The 18,040-nt window shown below is 40.3% G+C and overlaps 1 long non-coding RNA gene and 1 pseudogene across 2 annotated transcripts in view; one reads left to right on the forward strand and one right to left on the reverse strand.

Annotated features, from left to right (window-relative positions):
* The window catches only part of LOC307197494, a 212,307-nt gene that overhangs the window by 162,721 nt on the left and 31,546 nt on the right, over window positions 1-18,040 (forward strand). The window lies entirely within an intron of this gene.
* LOC307196947 (small ribosomal subunit protein uS13-like) lies at window positions 5,445-5,932 on the reverse strand (annotated as a pseudogene). Its single transcript has one exon. The product of its transcript is annotated as a small ribosomal subunit protein uS13-like (transcript).

The following is an 18,040-nucleotide window of genomic DNA, read 5'->3' on the forward strand; positions in this document are numbered from 1 at the left end:
ATTGGAAGATGACACTGGAAAAGAAAATGGAGTCCTAGCTTATGACGTAGCTCATTATTGACATGACCACAGTAAATCAAATACCACTTATTGGTTTTCATCTTTTAGAATTGGCCTATAGACAAATTATGGGAAACTGTAGGAAGATTATAGGACAGATTGTAAACAGTATCCACTCTGCTATTATTAAAAGTGTAGATATGGCTGACGGAGATGAGAGATGGAGGAAGGGAAGAGAGGAGGAGACAAGGGTGAGAGTTTTTGTGTCCTGTCATCTTATAAAGTAGGGAGCCGAGATGTATTGTGTATAATTTATGGGCCAAGAAATAGTGTTTTAACTAATTTTGTTGTTACTGCAGATGTCTTGAGAGGAGAAATTATGGTGATAAAACTATATACAGAGAAAGATTTGGGGAGGTGGGGAATGATGTAAGTGAGCAGAATCCTCATCTACTGTAGCAGGAGGCCAGTAGCCAAGAAATCATGGTGTAAATGTGCTAATTAAGTGTTTGAAGGTGTGCCCCAGAAAAATGAAAAGGAAGCAGTTAAAAGTGTTTGCCTCTGGGGATTAAGACTCTGTGGGTGGGGAGGCATGGAAATAAGAATTGTTGGTTTTCTGTTCTTTTTGTTTCGTAAATCATATGCAGTTATGACTTTGAATAAAAATGAAGAAAATGAAATGAAGAATTATAAAATGGAAATTGTTCTAAAATAAGGACATTAATTAGGAAGATGTTGAAAAGACAATTTAAAACAAACAGAAAAAAAACCACAGGAAGCCTGGAGTGTGTGTTTAAAAATACCACAATTGGAAACATAGACCTAGACAAGTGTTTGAACTGAAATCCTATAGGACTCATTTGCAAAAAAAAAAAAAAAACAGTTGCAAGAAAAAAGTGGTTTTTGAAAATGAAAAGAGGTGGATGGAGATACTGCAAAGTTGTAGACCAGAAATTTAGGCGTGTAGGCAGACACCTCCCCACCCCATCTCCACTGCCAAAGTTTATAAAGCATTTTGAAATGAGTTCAGAACCAATATTGAAAAATAATTAAAACATGAAAGGCGAGAAGGCACCAAAGAATTAGTGGAACTAACTGCAGATCATGGATAAAAAGGAGATAATCCAGTAAGTAAAGTGTTTCTTAGGTCTTTATTGAGGAAGTGATTAAAGAGATTCGCACTCTTTAATTGTCTTTTGAAGCAGGTAGATGAAAAGGAATGGATCAAATAGTAACAAATAAGGAGGGAGAATTCAGATCAAGGATGGAGATAATTGGCACTAGTGCCATCAATTTCTCCTCCTGTGCCCATATGGAGGCAGCCTCAGGAACTTCCTCTACAGTTTTCCAGAATAGCCACTGAAATTGGTACGTGAGATAAAAAGCTGTGATCCAGGTAAACCTAACTGAAACAGGGCATAATGAAATCACTTAGCTCCTACTGAATTTATTAAAAAGTTGGACCGAAACTTAACAGGTTTAAGAGAAAGAAAGTTATTGTTTTGGGTGGCCCACACAAGAAGTATCTTCTAAAAGAGGCAAGGAGCGCTCTGAGCATTAGTGGAACTACCAACACTTTAGCCAGAAGGCTATCCTCTGACCTATATATGACCTTCATCTCAAGTTACTAGATCATGGTAGTGGCTGAGTTCAAGTGAAACTTGAGATAGACGTAAAAGGCATTAACAACTCATTATACAGAATAAGTAAATTAAGGTTAAAATATGTTGTGACATTTCCAAAATCAGGAATCAAACTAATAGAAAATCTGACCCTAGATCTCAGGTGCCTGGTGTCCTAGTCTAGAGTCCTTACCTTAAATGACTCAACATTCACATCACGTGAAGTACATTTAAGATCCTAACATTAGAAGTATTAGATTTAAGGAGCCAGTTGTGGTAATTGAAAATGTTTACCTTGGGCACTGTTATCTTTACATACATTTTGGTCTGTAAAGAACTGGTGGCCTTCATGTTATTCCTTCAGATGGCAGATACTATAGAATTAGAATACGTGGCAGAGACTGCTAGGATCCACTAATGTTAAGATGAACATATTGTCCTGGTTTTCCTGGAGAAGTCCCGGTTCATGCTGTCCTCCCAGCATAAATAGTGATAGCGTCTTTCTTAATAGAGTCCTATGTCGGGAGACAACTCTCCATGGGTCTGTTTCATTTCTGTATGTCCTATGAGTCGGGTAATAACTCATTGTTACCTGGACTATATATATAAAGATGTTTATAGAACAGCCTTGGAAGATAGAGAATGTGACTCTCTCCAGCACAAAAGGCAATCACATTACTGCCACTATAAAAGATTCACTAAATTCAAAATTCTTCTCCTGTAATGCGATCAACTATGTGTGCATGCACCCATCCAAGCCCATCTCATTGGCCCTGTGGGAACTTGGGAGGGCAAGGTAAACTGATGCAGATATGGTGATGCTCATGCTACTTGCAGTACCATGAGTCATAAACCATTGTTCCTGACCCAGGAGTCCCATGTCTTTTGCCAATATCCATGAGACTGTGCCAGGGAAACTTATTATCTTGCAAATGGCATAAAATCTCAGACCCTTCAGAGTTAACATTCTAAAAATTATATGGTGTACTAAACTAATGAAAGAGCATCTGAATTTCTGCTGGGCACCTCAGTAGAGACTACATTTCCCATCTTTATTTTCATGGCCATGTGATCAAGCTCTGGCCAATGCAATGTGAGGCAAAGAGTTACTTCCACATCACAGTCATAAGAGGAATGGGTATGCCCTGCCTTTGACCTTTCCTTCATTCATCTGGCTGGGATACAGACCTAATGGTGGCAGCTCGAGAAGACGTTTTAGACTCAGGATACCAGTCATCTGTTGAGGATGGCAGAACCATCCCTTTAGCCTTGGGCTGGCTACTTCTGGACTGTAAGGGAGTCCATTTTTTATCTTACTTAAATCAGTGTATTTTTGGCTCCCTTTAATGGCAGCTTGAATGTACTCTAAGAAGTGTAGCAGCAAACTTAAAGATCTCTTTGTTATTATTATTTTAAATAAATGAAGAAGTTGAGAACTAAAATCAATAATTGCTCATCGTTACAGAGTTGAGAAAACTAAAACTCCCATCGATTCCCTCCTCCCCTATTCCTCACATTGCCCATATCCAGTATTATCGGATGATATTGAATGTACAAGCACAAGGTGTCCAGAGAAGCAGGAGTATAGGGAAATCTTTGCAGTGAGTACAAGTAAATGGATGATAACTTATGTCAATTATCCAGCTCCGGATGAAGAAAAGCATATAGAGACATAATTCGAGCTTTGTGAGCTGACAGTCAAGGTAAGACTGCGAAATTGCAAGGGTAAAAAGTACTCGGTGGAGGAGAAGTAATTTATACTAAAGTGACATGGTCGACAGTTTCTTTCAGTTTTCATTGTTATGTCCCCGATGTCCAGTTCACTGCCTTCTTGGAGTGGCTTCATTAAGCAAGTGAAATTTGAAGAGGGATCTGAGAGAGTTGAAATAGTTCTCATGGCAAATGGGTGAGGGAAAACTGGCTAGGCACTGACTTCATAAATCAAGCAGTATCTGTATGCTAGACACTCATGAAATGCTTGTGGGTGTGGCGAAGATACCGTGATTTTGAAGCCAAGGTTTGTAACCAAAGAGAAAATACAATATTGCAGGGCTTACAATACCAACATTAGAAATAGCAATATGGTTTTGTAGGGAGGAAGGAAATAGGTAGTTTCATAGAGATTATGGGACTCGAGGTATGCCTTGAAAAATAGAATGTTGGGAAGTTGAAGTCTTGTTAATAGTTGAAGAATTGCCACATGGTTCTCATTTAACTGGAATGTCTTAATGACGAGTGTTTTGTTATTGTTTTTTAACTTTTTGGTGAGCTTAGTAAAAACTTCTTCCTTGATCTTGTCTCCTTGGAATCTCATGGTTTTATAGATTGGTGCAGAAGTGATCTTAGGGCATGAAAGTATCTGAAGATGAAATGGAAAAACTCCAATAAACCATTGGATTTGGGATGGACATTATTCAGAATTCTTAGGTCCCATATACAGTACTGAAATGGGAAAGATTATTGTAGGATGAGATTCATCAGATATGTTCTCTTGGAGCAAACAAGGAGCTAGGCAATTGTTTGAAGGAATTGAGAATCAATGTGGCACAAAAAAGCCCTTGGGCTAGGCTCTGCACCTCTGCTACCGTGCATTTGTTTAAATTAAATTTTTTAAATTAATTGTGGTAAAATGCACATAACAGAAAATTTACCATCTTAACCGTATTAAGCATACAGTTCAGTAGTATTAAGTAAATTCACATTGTTGTACAAACAATCTCCAGAATTTTTTCATCTTGCAAACCTGAAATTCTATATCCATTGAACAGTAACTCCTCATTTTCTCCTCCCCCTATTTTCTGGCAACAACCATTGTACATTGTTTCTATAAATTTGACTAATCTAGATACCTCACATACATGGAATCATATGGTATTTGTCTTTTGTGACTGATTTATCTCACTTAGCAAAATGTCCTCAAAGTTCATCCATGTTGTAACATGTGTCCGATTTTTTTTCCTTTTTAAGGCTGAATAATATTCCATTGCACGTATATACCACATTCGTTTATCCTTTCATCCGTTGATAGACATGTGGGTTGCTTCTACCTCTTGCCTATAATGATACTGCTCTGAACATGAGTATACACATATCTCTTTGGGACCCTGCTTTCTATTCTTTTGGATGTAAATCCAGGAGTGGAATTGCTGGGTCACGATTCTCTGTTTAATGTTTTTGAGACATTGCTATATTGTTTTCCATAGTAGCTATACCATTTTACATTCTCACCAGCATTGCATAAAGGTTCCAGTTTCTCCATGGCAAACTGGTTATTTTGTTTCTTTTTTTGTCTTTTAAAATAGTAACCATCCTAATGGGTATGAAGTGATATCTCATGGTTTTCAAAAAAGAAGTAATTAATTAATTAATTTGTTTTTGGCTGCATTGGGTCTTAGTTGCTGTGCGCGGGCTTTTCTGTAGTTGCGGCGCACAGGCTTCTCATTGTGATGGCTTCTCTTTGTTGTGGAGCACGGGCTCTAGGTGCATGGACTTCAGTAGTTGTGGCTTGCAGGCTCTAGAGCACAGGCTCAGTAGTTGTGGTGCATGGGCTTAGTTGCTCTTCAGCATGTGGAATCTAACCAGACCAGGGTTCAAACCCGGGTCCCCTGCATTGCAAGGCGGATTCTTAACCACTGCACCACCAGGGAAGTCCCCTCTCATTGTGATTTTGATTTGCATTTCCCTATGATTAGTGATGTTGAGCATAATTCTATATGCTTATTGGCCATTGGTTTATTTTCTTTGGAGACATGTCTTTTCAAGTTCTTTGTCCATTTGAAAAAAATTATATAAACTGTTTATTAACAGACAGTGCCCACAAATTTATTTCTTCTTGGACACATGCATGGTGCAACCATGGTGGCCTGTGGTCTTGGTGTGTTGGCCTCAGACACAAAGTCCCCAGAAGTGGCACAGCCCTCTGTGGGCCCCAATCTTCTTCATTTGCTCCAGGTTTTCATGAAGTTTGTTGTCCAGACCGTTGGCCAAGACTTGGCTGTGTTTTCCATCCGTCACATCCTTCTGTCTGTTGAAGAACCAGTCTGGGATCATGTACTGGTGTGGATTCTGCATAGTGGTGATCACACATTCTACCTCCTCCTCAGTGAGCTCTCCTGCCCTCTTGGTGAGGTCGATGTCTGGTTTCCTCAACATCACATGAGCAAATTTTGCCCCACACCCTTAATTGCTGTAATGGCTAAAGCAATTTTATGCTGCTCATCAATATTGTTGTTGAGTACTTGCAAAATGTGCTGGAACTTCTCAGGGATTACTAGAGATGTGGCAGCAGTCCCAGTAGCCCTTTTGTCCATTTTTTAAATTGGGTTGTTTTTTGTTGTTGTGTTTTAAAAGTTCTCTCTGTATTTGGGTTATTAACCCCCCATCATACATATGATTGCAAATATTTTTTCGCATTCTATAGGTTGCCTTTTCACTCTGTTGCTTGTGTCCTTCACATGGAAGTTTTTAATTGTGATGTAGTTCAGTTTAGCTATTTTTACTTTTTTTTTTTTTTTTTTTGCGTACATGGGCCTCTCACTGCTGTGGCCTCTCCTGCTGCGGAGCACAGGCTCCGGACGCACAGGCTCAGCGGCCATGGCTCACGGGCCCAGCCACTCCGCGGCATGTGGGAACCTCCCGGACCGGGGCACGAACCCGTGTCCCCTGCATCGGCAGGCGGACTCTCAACCACTGCGCCACCAGGGAAGCCCTATTTTTACTTTTGTTGCCTGTGCTTTTGGTGTCATATCCAAGAAATCATTGCCGAATTCATTGTAATGAAGTTTTTCCACTGTTTTCTTTTAAGAGTTTTACTGTTGAAGTCTTAAGTTTAGGTCTTTGAGCCATTTTGAATTAATTTTTCACATGATGTAAGGTAAGTCTTTAACTTTATTCTTTTGCATATGTCTATCCAGTTTTCCTAGCACCATTTGTTGAAGAGACTGTCCTTTTCCCATTGAATGGTTTTGGCATCCTTGTCAAAAATAAGTTTACCATATACTCAAACATTTATTTCTGGCCTCTCCATTCAATTCCACTGGTCTGTATATCTGTTTTCATGGCAGTAACACACTGTTTTGATTACCGTAGCTTTGTAACAAGTTTTGAAATCAGAAAGTGTGTGTCATTAACTTCATTCTTCTTTTTAAAGATTGTTTTGGCTATTTGGTGTCCTTTGAAATTCCATATTAATTTTAGAATGGATTTTTCCATTCTAAAAATTTGCATTAGATCTGTAGATCATTCTGGTTTGTATTGACGCCTTAATAGTATTAAATCTTCCAGGGCTTCCCTGGTGGCACAGTGGTTGAGAGTCCACCTGCCGATGCAGGGGACGCGGGTTCGTGCCCCAGTCCGGGAAGATCCCACATGCTGCAGAGTGGCTGGGCCTGTGAGCCATGGCCACTGAGCCTTCGCGTCTGGAGCCTGTGCTCCACAACGGGAGAGGCCACAACAGTGAGAGGCCCACGTGCCGCAAAAAAAAAAAAAAAAAAAACAACTTCCAATCTATGAGCACAGGATGTCTTTCCAATTATTTGTGTCTTCTTCAATTTCTTTTAGCAGTGTTTTTTTGTTTGTTTGTTTTTAACATCTTTATTGGAGTATTATTGCTTTACAATGGTGTGTTAGTTTCTGCTTTATAACAAAGTGAATCAGCTATACATATACATATATCCCCATATCTCCTCCCTCTTGTGTCTCCCTCCCACCCTCCCTCAGCAGTGTTTGGAAGTTTTCGGTGTATAAGTCTTTCACCTCCTTGGTTAAGTTTTTTCCCAAGTGTTTTATTTTTTAAATGCTATAAATGGAATTAAAAAATGTTTTCCTTTTCAGATTGTTTATTTTTAGTGTATGTAAATGTAACTGATTTTTACATTTTGATTTTGTATCCTGCAATTGCAGAATGTGTTTATTTCTAACAGTTTTTTAATGCAGTCATTAGGGCTTTCTACATATAAGGTCATGTTGCAACTAGAGACATTTTACATCTTTCTTTCCGATTTGCATGTCCTTTGTTTCTTTTTCTTGCCTACTTATTCTGGCTAAGACTTCTAATACTGTGTTGTATAGAAATGGCAAAAGCAGGCATGGCATCCCTGTCTTGTTCCTGATCTTAGAGGAACAGCTTTCAGTGTTTCACCATTGAGTATGATGTTAGCTGTGGATACTACTCATTTTTTCACTCAGGGTTATGTTCAAAGAGAGTCTGCTCTGATGAAAAATAGTCTTATCTCTTGATGCAGTTCAGAGGAATATTGTGATTTGCCAAGTTAAATTTTATATTTTCTTCAATTTGATCTACTCATTTAATAGTTAAGGAAAGGCCCTGGGAGTAGGCATGGCCACTGGATATTTAATGACAATGATGACAGTGAGAAGTGACCAGAGTCTCTTAGCTCTTGGGACAGTCCTATTTCAATGACTCCTGAGTGCTTCTTCAGTTGTAAGAGTTGCAATTTTCAGTTGAATTTTGTTGTAAGCAACTCTTACCCTAGATCAATCAGACTCAGCTCTCTCCTCACCTCCTGCAATGAATTCCCTTTTCTCTTTCGATCCAAATACTGTGATGCCTACTCTATGTTACTATCTCCTCTGTAAAGACTTTCCTGCCTCAGAATTCCAATGGACATATATTCTAGAGCTAAAATTGTCCTGAATCACAGAGGTTCTCAACTGCACAGGCAGTGTTATTTGTAGTTTAAAGAAATACATCTCGGGCTTCCCTGGTGGCACAGTGGTTGAGAGTCAGCCTGCCAATGCAGGGGACGCGGGTTTGTGCCCCGGTCTGGGAGGATCCCACATGCCACGGAGCAGCTGGGCCCATGAGCCATGGCCGCTGAGCCTGCGCGTCAGGAGCCTGTGTTCCACAACGGGAGAGGCCGCAACAGTGAGAGGACCGTATATCGGAAAAAAAAAAAGAAATACATCTCTCATGTGTCTGTGACCCTATTTTCCAAATGCATAAAGTGCTACTGTAATGAATGAAATATAAATTCACTTATTGAGGGTCCTCTGAAGCCAAAACATTGGGTATCATATTTTAATTGTAACTTTAAACCAGGTGGGTTAGAAATCTGAGTTAAGCATGAAAAAAATCAAGAGAACCGTGTATCAAATTAATTAATTTGAATTGGTATTTCCACATTTCATTTCATCCTTGAGTAATGGTTTTGACAACATGTTGGTAAGAGTATTTTCTTAATATTCATAAATATGGAGATATATATCTCCTTGTTGGCAAGAGTATTTTCTTAATACTCTTGCTTGTATCTATGGATATAGCTATAGATATAGATGTATGGCTATAGTAGAAGTTATCTGCTGTCTCAGTGAACATGCTAAGTGACACCTTGACCAGACTTCAGCATACATTAAGTTCCACAAGATGAAAAGAGTTAGGGGGATGGATGGTGGTGATAGTTACACAATAATATGAATGTATTTAATACCACTGAGCTTTACACTTAAAAATGGTTATCTTATATTATATATAAATATTATATATTTATATATTATATATAAATAATAGTTATATTATATAAAATGGAAATTTTATATTATGTGCATTTTACCACAATTTGTAAAAAGTGAAAAAAAATGTTCGCCTACTCCAACCCTCTGTCTCACCTCCCTTCCAGCCAGCGCTAGCAATAAAGGCCCGGGGTGGTTGGTTTCCAAAAGATAAAAAAGAAGAAGGAATGTCATTTGTCTTTTAGGTTAAAATACAAAATGCTTACACATACATACACAGGTAGGCAATTATGCATAACTTTAGGCAAGTTAGGATGTTACAAGAAGTACGTGCATGAAAACCTATTCAAGAAAGAGAATTTGAAAGAAAAATATGCTGTTCTCATGCCCTAGGCTGCTTTTGATAGGGAAGCAAGTAACTACTGTAACCAATTGCCTGTATTTAGCACCAACTGCTTCGACAGCACAGGGATCTCCTCCACAGGCTGGTTTGTGTTAAAGAAAGTCGTCCTGCCGGATACAGACTTATGGAAATGGCAGGAGCCATCCTATGCAGCTATTTCTAACAAGTGGAATTATCTCCAGACCACTTTTGGAGAGTTTTCTTCTGCTTGAGAGGGGAAAAATAGTAGTGGGGGAGATTTCTCTTTGGTAGATTTCAAATTTGTTACGAGTTGAGGACCATAAAACAAGGTGCTCCCTCATGTTTCTTTTTGGAGCAAGAAAGCTGGAAGGTGGAGATTTATCAGTGAACTCTCATATCTCGAGGGGCTAGAAGGGTTTTGGATTTCTAAGAGACCCAAATTTCCTTGCCCCAAACATACCTCTGTGCTTTACATTCTGTAGTGAAATATATGAGCAGCGTGCTGTGGAAGGCACACAATTTCCTGTCCATCTGTGCTGTGCTACCAAGCATCGCCCACAAGCTCAGAGTGTGTCACCCTCAAAGATAGTGTTTCGTCTGAGGAAGGCTGCTACCAAACTGTAGCATGTGGTTATTTGAATAAGAACAGAGTGATAAAATCGTCATTGGGAAAAGGGGCTAAGGGATCATTTTTACGGACTCGAGAGGTAGAAAACAGAAGAGAACTTTCTGGGATTCCCAAATAATTTTTTTTTTTTTTTTTGCGGTACGCGGGCCTCTCACTGTTGTTACTTCTCCCGTTGCGGAGCACAGGCTCCGGACGCACAGGCTCAGCGGCCATGGCTTACGGGCCCAGCTGCTCCGCAGCATGTGGGACCCTCCCAGACCGGGGCACGAACCCGTGTCCCCTGCATTGGCAGGCAGACTCTCAACCACTGCGCCACCAGGGAAGCCCTCCCGAATAATTTTAACCAGCAGCCCAATTTAAGGTATTGAGCCATCAGAATTGCCTGTGAATCACCTAGTCCTTTGTGTTTTACAGGTGCTCTTTTCCGCCATTAGTGAGACTGTGTGTGTTTTGATGTTACGTGGCCTGCTCTTTCACAACCCCAAGGTCATGGGTGTCTCTTGGATGCAGTCAGGAGCCACCAGGAACTGTGCATTCTAGTTCACCAAAGATGAACACTTCCTTTTTCCATGAGGGTCCAGAAAGAAACTGAGATCAAGTGCACAGTCCTTTTATATAGTTAGCTTTTCTGAACCAGCTCACTGGATTGGAACTGAAGGCTTAAGATACCCTCAGAAGGGATTTATAAGAATGTTATAATTTACAACTTGTTGCAGTGCAACAATTTAGAATTCAACACATGTGGTGGCTGAAATTTCAGCTAATCTGGACTTTTTATTGTTTCACAAAAGTGAAGCCTCTTCAAGACTGGGGCTTCCCTAAAGGGTCCTTCATGGAGGCCTCCACCTCTGGTTCATTAACTCTTCTTCAGAGTCATCAGTTTCCCACATGCACTCTCCTCTTCAGGTCACTCAAATACCTCTTTCCTCACTCTAGAAGAGTCCACAGGTAGAGTACCTGTACACAGAGTTTCTAGGCTTCTCTCTGAATCCTCATGTCAAGTGCAGCCCTAGATTTTGGCTAGATAGACCCTGAGCTCTGTTCTAAACCATCAGAGACTCTGGGTGGAGAATGGGATCCAGTCCAGGAGAGACGGTACAGATAGGCCCTCATTTTTTTTTTTGTTTTTTGACATCTTCTTAACAGTTGTCAGGATGCTGCTGCTGTTTATCTTTCTAGGGAACTTGACGAATAACCATGTCACTTGAAACATTAATTTTTTTCGAAAGCTACGTAGCCTACTCCCATATTATTGAAAGAACTTTTCTCCTATTAGCAGGGCTATGATGCTGTCTTGTAGAACAAGGTATTTTCATTGTTGCCATAAGGACAGTTGGTTTGTTCTGCTCCAGCTGAGGTCTGGTGGTACCAGGAAAAAAAAAAATTACTCTTTTACTGGGTTTCCATTTTTGTTTCTCAAGGCGTGACTCCAACTCCTGTTAGTTTATTTGGATTCAGAGTCTCCCTCTTGGAGGGGGTTTACGTCTGTAGCATCTGCGGCACGGAGTCTTCTCTTAACAATCAGGCTGCCTGCTGAGCACTCATTGTGTTATTTCTTTGTCGGAGGCAATCTATTAAAGATCTCTTTAAAAGATTTAACGCTATCCTGAAGTTTTTGAGAATCTCTGAGGCAGTATCTTATCCCCTGCATTGGAGGGGATTCTGGTCTTCTTAACTTTACGTGGGAAACCTGCATAAAGGGCTTAGGTGGTCTCTGCTCAAATGGGGTGAGAGCCTGCCTGTCAGGGGCCACGCTGGTGACTGTGACATAGCGATATTCTCACTGTTTGTGCTTCAGTGGTTTAACAATACGTTTATGAGTCTCACAGTGCCTTTCCTGCTAGCATCCAGGCTAAGCGAATGGATGACAAGAGACTCTGCCCTCCAGGCAGCCTTGTCCTGGAGCAGGGATCAGCTCTCTCTCACCCTTGCTTTCTTTGAACACCTCAGCCGCTCCCCCAGCGGCACCAAAAAGCTGGTTGGGAGCCTCAAGCACACCTGCCCATCTCCTCTCATACCAGGCAGGATGTGGACGTGGGGCATTGCCTCTCGGTTTTGGCTGACTTCCAGGTCTGAATGCCCCTCACGTTCGGAGATGAGACGTCAGAGTGCCCTGGTGTGGGTGACCCTGGTCTCTTCATCTGCTTATGAATATAAATTGGTTAACACTGGAGAGGGTCCTTTGTGCTTTTTCCCTGACCTCAAGGCTGATGAGGGAGGTTTCAAGGGCACTAATTGAGAGGCTTCAAGGAGGTTAGTTGGAGAGCTTTTGTGCATCCTCTGCACTGGAGGTATGGCAGCCTGTGGTTTGATTCTTACATAAGAAATCTAAAGGGCAAAGTGGGCTGTGGCCACAGTGCAGAATCTGAGGTTCAGGACCACAGAGTCAGGGGTTGCAGTTGTATGTTTCCAAGGGATCAGTGGTCATGGAGAACCAGTCTGCCAGGGGTCTCGAATCATCTTGCAGAGACTCTTCCAAGAGGGCTTCTTGGAGGAGAACGGAGCCCCTAAAGGAGAATGTGTGAGGAGGAGAAGCACAGAAGAAAACCCGGAACCTAAGAGGGGTAAAAAGGGCCCGTGGGGATTGTATCACTGAGGCAGGGAATGGCAGGTGACAGACGACAGCAACGAGGGTTGTGCAAAAACACACAAAGGTGCCCATGAGAGACAGAGCTTTAAAGCCGTAGTCAGACAGATACAACTCTAGATGATTCTAATTAGGAAAGATGTTTTCTACACTTTTATCCATTCACCCCTTTCTTCCCATCGCTGCTGTAGAGGAATTTTCAAATGCTTCGCTTAGAGCTCCAAACCCATTCCTATTGCTTCCTGCTGGCAGCAGTCTTAAGATAAACCTGGAATCAAGTTTGGAATTTTGATATGGGATTGCACCAGAGTTTTTTATTCAACTGTGACTGTTTAAGGGACCAAACTAAAGGGCAACCTTACATTATCAGAACGTATGCATGTATATTGAGGAACTTGCCCAGGCTTTCATGGAGTAGGGGAAGAACAAAGCCTACATATTGGGTTTGAGAGGGTCATGATGAAAAGCAATAAAGGAGTTTCTGATGTATTATAAGCCTAACTTGCTTGATGTATTAATTACATAAGGTATGATCTAAGTAAACACTTGCAGCTTGCTTGCTATTCAGTTGCAAGTTCAAGATCAGTCACCCAGACCTGCCTTCCCCACGCGATCGGACGCTGCCTTAGTCTAAACTCCTCCTAATTGCAAAGACCAGATTGCAACAGACCCTCTCCCATGCTATCTATTTCTCATTGCAGGTAAATACCTAAAAGGAAGAACTCTGATGTCACACCTACAAAGTGACGGGAACTAGTGTTACTGTTATCTGGGAGGTTGCCAAAATGTTCCTGTTTAAAGTTCGCTTCTTCACTCCCCACCTTTAAGCTCTTATTCTGGTCACTGCCTGTTCTTTTAAGACCTGACCTTGCTGGTCCCAGTCAACCGATCCCTCACCCCAGCCCAGTAGCCCAGGTCCTATTACCCATGGTAGCAGATCTCCTGAGAGCTAAGCCCCTTTCTTCCTGGACTCCTAAGAATCGCCTACACCCACTTCTCATCGTAAAGAACCTTCCTTCCTCCTTTCCAAGCCCAGTCACTGTGATCCTTTGCTTTTCCTTGAACCACTGTTGCTGGCCTTGCCTGACCATGATGGGGGATTGCACTGCTGCTTGGGGTGGCCTGCTTGAAACTATTGTCGGTGAATCCACCAGCCCCAGAACTTGTTCCGCAGGGAGAAGTTTCCAGCTTTCTCCTAAGGATAAAATAAACTTAGGTAGCAAATTAAGTCTAGTGAGTATCTGGGGATAGTGTAAATTTGGCCTAACATTCCATACCAGCTTTACTTCTCAGTGACGTTGGAATTAAAAATGAAGCCTAAAGTTGATCTTGAGGCTGAAATTGAGGTTTAACTGTTTCATAGATTTTATTTGCTGATAATAAAACAGCTACTCCTTTTAAAATAGCTAATATGCTCCAGACACTTTGCTAGTACTTCGCATATATTACCTTTCAGCTACCTGCAAAAGCAGGTTTTATGATCTGCTTTTTACAGATGAGGAAACTAAAACCTCAGCAGGCTGATTCCAAACCCATGCACTTGCCCTCACCTATGCCATCACTATATCACACTGGCTTCTTGGGAGCTACACAGTATTAGAGGGGTTTCTTTCTATTAAGTATGACCTGGTTTTGTTTGAACAGTGGTTCTCAACCAGGGGTAATTTTTGTCTTCCAGGGGACACTTGGCCATGTCTAGAAACCATTTTGGTTGTCATGACAGTGGGGAGGGCACTAGTGGCATCTAGTGAGTAGAGGCCAGTGATGCTGCTAAATAGCCTGTAATGTCCAGGACAGCTTCCACAGCACAAAATTTATCCAGCCCCAGTGTCAGTAGTACCAAGGTGGAGAAACTCTGGTTTAAAGCAATTTTAAAAAGCAGTTTGCATGACTAAATAGAACAGTTGGATGTGCAGTTTTAGCTAAATATGTTGCTAGATCAATGAGTGACTGGGATACAATTTTATAAGAGAAAATATAAAATTATTCTTATTTTGTTCCAAGTCCCTAGACATGTTACAGATTTTTAAATATCGGTAAATACGGGCTGCCTGAGCAGGAAAGGTCCTCCAGGAGCCCCTCCTGCCTGGAAAGGATCTAGGTTAGAATAGTTATGTTAGGTGGGCTCTGATGATGTTTGGCTTTTGCAAAATGTTGGTGAGTTAAAGAATCCACTGTGGGGAGCCTAGCAGATGACAAAGCACAATAACCAAACCCTTTACTAGCTGGTATATCATCAGGGACTCCTGCATTATTTTCCAAAGTTTCTGCCTCCTTGCCTGTCTGTTGAAAATCCCAAACAAACCTCAGAGTAGAGTTCTGAAAAGCCAGGTGAGTAACGTATTTCATTTATTTTCATAATAGGAAAGTCATGCTCACTGGAACAAATTACCCACTTACTGAATCAGGAAAGGACAATATTATTTACAAACTGTTCTCTGCTTGTCCTCATAGCAGAGGGAAGATTGTTCTAGCATAATACAATGGCATCCAAAATATTATAGCATTAATTCAAGTAACCAGACAGTAAGAAAAAAAGTAGCAGGCCCTGAACAGCAGTAATGTTCTGCTCCTGGAGCTGCTTAGCTATTTAAAATACAAAACAGCAGAGAAACCCAGAGACCAGAAAGTGAAAGCAAATACACTTAATGATGGAGGAAAAGAGCTTGGAAAGGGAGAGGTAGTCACCCATTGGCCAACTTAACTCTTGACTTTTAAAATGAAGTGGAAGCGGGAGGAAACACATTTCCTTTTAATGTAAGAGTCCAAGTGTAATTCTTAACGATGCTTTCCAAACTGCATTCATATTGTTGCTGCTGCCCTGAGAAGTATAAATGATGCAAACATCTGTGCATACCCCATGCATTTGTGCACAACATGGTCATGCTGTAAAGCTTCCCATAAAACACAGCATCCTGAATATTACTCAGGCTTATTTTATAATGCTGCCTGGATTTGAAAATGGATAGAGAGAGTTATTATGTACTCGTAAATTCAGGCCAGTTAGGCAGAGAAACGTTCCAAACATCATGCCACATGTTCCTGCATCCTGTCACCTCCTTTAGGTGCTATTCTGTGGGAGAAGAAAACCTCAGCAGACCTTTACACACAACTTGTTTTCTTGGCAAGTAGAGAATACGTGTCTGTAGGATTTTGGTGGATGTAAAGCTGCTCTTTCATATGAAATGATGTCCACTAGCTCCTAGGTTATCTGTGTTTCAAAAGGATGCAAAGTAATGTAATCACAGCTTGGGGAGAAGTATTACGGAGACCGAATTAAAGGATGAACAGTTGGTGAGTGTAGATTATCCAAAGGTAGAAAATAATATACATTAGAGATAGTAAATGTGAAAATCCCTGGATATTTTAAGCTCTGTCTTTGAGCTTTAAAAGGTTTTAAATTTATTTTAGGAAATAGCAATTCACAAGGAAGTTAGTAAATATTAGTTCATCTCTACTTACTTATGCATTTGTTTTTTTTAATTTTTATTGGAGTAGGGTTGATTTACAATGTTGTGTTACTTTCCGCTGTACAGCAAAGCGAATCAGCTATACATATACATATATCCACTCCTTTTTAGATTCTTTTCCCATATAGGTCACTACAGAGTGTTGAGCATCACTACTTACTTATTAAGAGTAGAACTTAATTTACTGAGTACCTATTATGTGCCAAGTATTATGTAAGGTACTCAGGACGTAAACGTAAGAGACACAGTCCTTGATTTCATGGGACTTCAATTCAACAAGGGTGAACAAACACAATAAATATCTTGATGCAAGTTGATAAATGCAACTAATTAAGTCTAGGGAGGAGATGGAGATTAGAGAGGTATTTAGACTGTGGTGTGGTTGAATTAGTTACTAACTGATTCAGACTGAGTGTTGAAGGAGAGGCACTCCTTGAGTGTGCCTGTTAGCCCTCCGAGGCAGGGAACTAGATGGATAGAGGTGCTGTGAACCAAGATGGTGGTGGTGCAGGCAAAGAAACCAGTTATAAGGGAAGTGGAAGAGTTAAGTTTTTAAGAAATTGAAGTTAAAGTTTCTGATTATTCAGGTAGATATTTCTAGTAGCTAGGAAGAAATATGGGTTTGGCTATTAGGAGAGAGAGTTCTGAGTTGGAATAAAAAGATTCAGGATACCTTTAGTTTAAGTAAAGTCACCACATTTTGCTGCTTTTTGATGGGCACTGAGACGGTTTCTGGTTTTGTGTCATTTCCCTACCAGGCTATAAGCGTCTTGAAGAGTACCATGTCAAATGCATAGAGTCTATTTTCATTGTTAATTTAAAAGAAAACCTGTGGTTAAAAATCAACTGATGAATGAGTGAACTGTATGATATGTGAATCTATCTCAAAGCTCTTATAAAAAAGAAAAAGAAACAATTGATGCAATTTTCCTTTTCCAAAGTATTTGCCATAAGAAGGTAGGAAGGAAGGAAGATAGGAAGCAAGGAGAACAATCTTACAAATCGAATTCATGGAATGAATAAACTGAAAACATTTGATTACATAAGAGATCATTCCATTTGATTTGATAAGAGATCATTTGATTCTGTCTCCTACTTTTACTGATGAGGAAACAGACCAGAAGAATGAAAATATGTTTATTTAGAGTCATACGCGCGGTTGCCTGTAACACCCAAACCTTCTTTCTATGTACTTTTTGTCTGATTTTGTTTTTTGTTTTTTAAATATATTGTCATGATATTTATTGTTATTAACAGTATAATTAATAAATATTGGTGTTTAAAAAGACATATTGTCAGTAAAAGCAAAACAGAATAAAGGAGTGACCTTTCAGAAAGAAGAGACTCAGAGTGAGGCATAAGGAAGGAGTAGGCTTGGCCTAGACTGAATCATGTATTCAGGGAGGCTAATTTTCTCTGTTTCTATTTTTAATAAAACCCTTGAGTTCTGGCAGCAAGTGTTAACAAGTCCACTCAGTATTTGTCAAAAAACTTAAGGTCCTTAACTAATTAAACATTCCTGTCTTTTGGCATTTGACATTTTCATATCAACTAGAAAATTTCTAAATTATTGAGTTTGAAGTAAAATTTTACATAATTAAACTTTTAGAAACCGATACTTATGCATTTCAAACAGAAAACCAGCCCTAAGGAAAGCATAACTTCATGTTTGTTGTTGTTCAATTTTTGAATTTTATATTATTTTTTTATACAGCAGGTTCTTATTAGTGATCCATTTTATACACATCAGTGCATACATGTCAATCCCAATCACGCAATTCAGCACACCACCATCTCCACCCCCGCACGGCTTTCCCTCTTGGTGTCCATACATTTGTTCTCTATGTCTGTGTCGCAATTTCTGCCCTGCAAACTGGTTCATCTGTACCATTTTTCTAG

The sequence above is a fragment of the Stenella coeruleoalba genome, assembly GCF_951394435.1.
Source record: "Stenella coeruleoalba genome assembly, chromosome: 14".
NCBI classification, from domain to species: Eukaryota; Metazoa; Chordata; class Mammalia; order Artiodactyla; family Delphinidae; genus Stenella; species Stenella coeruleoalba.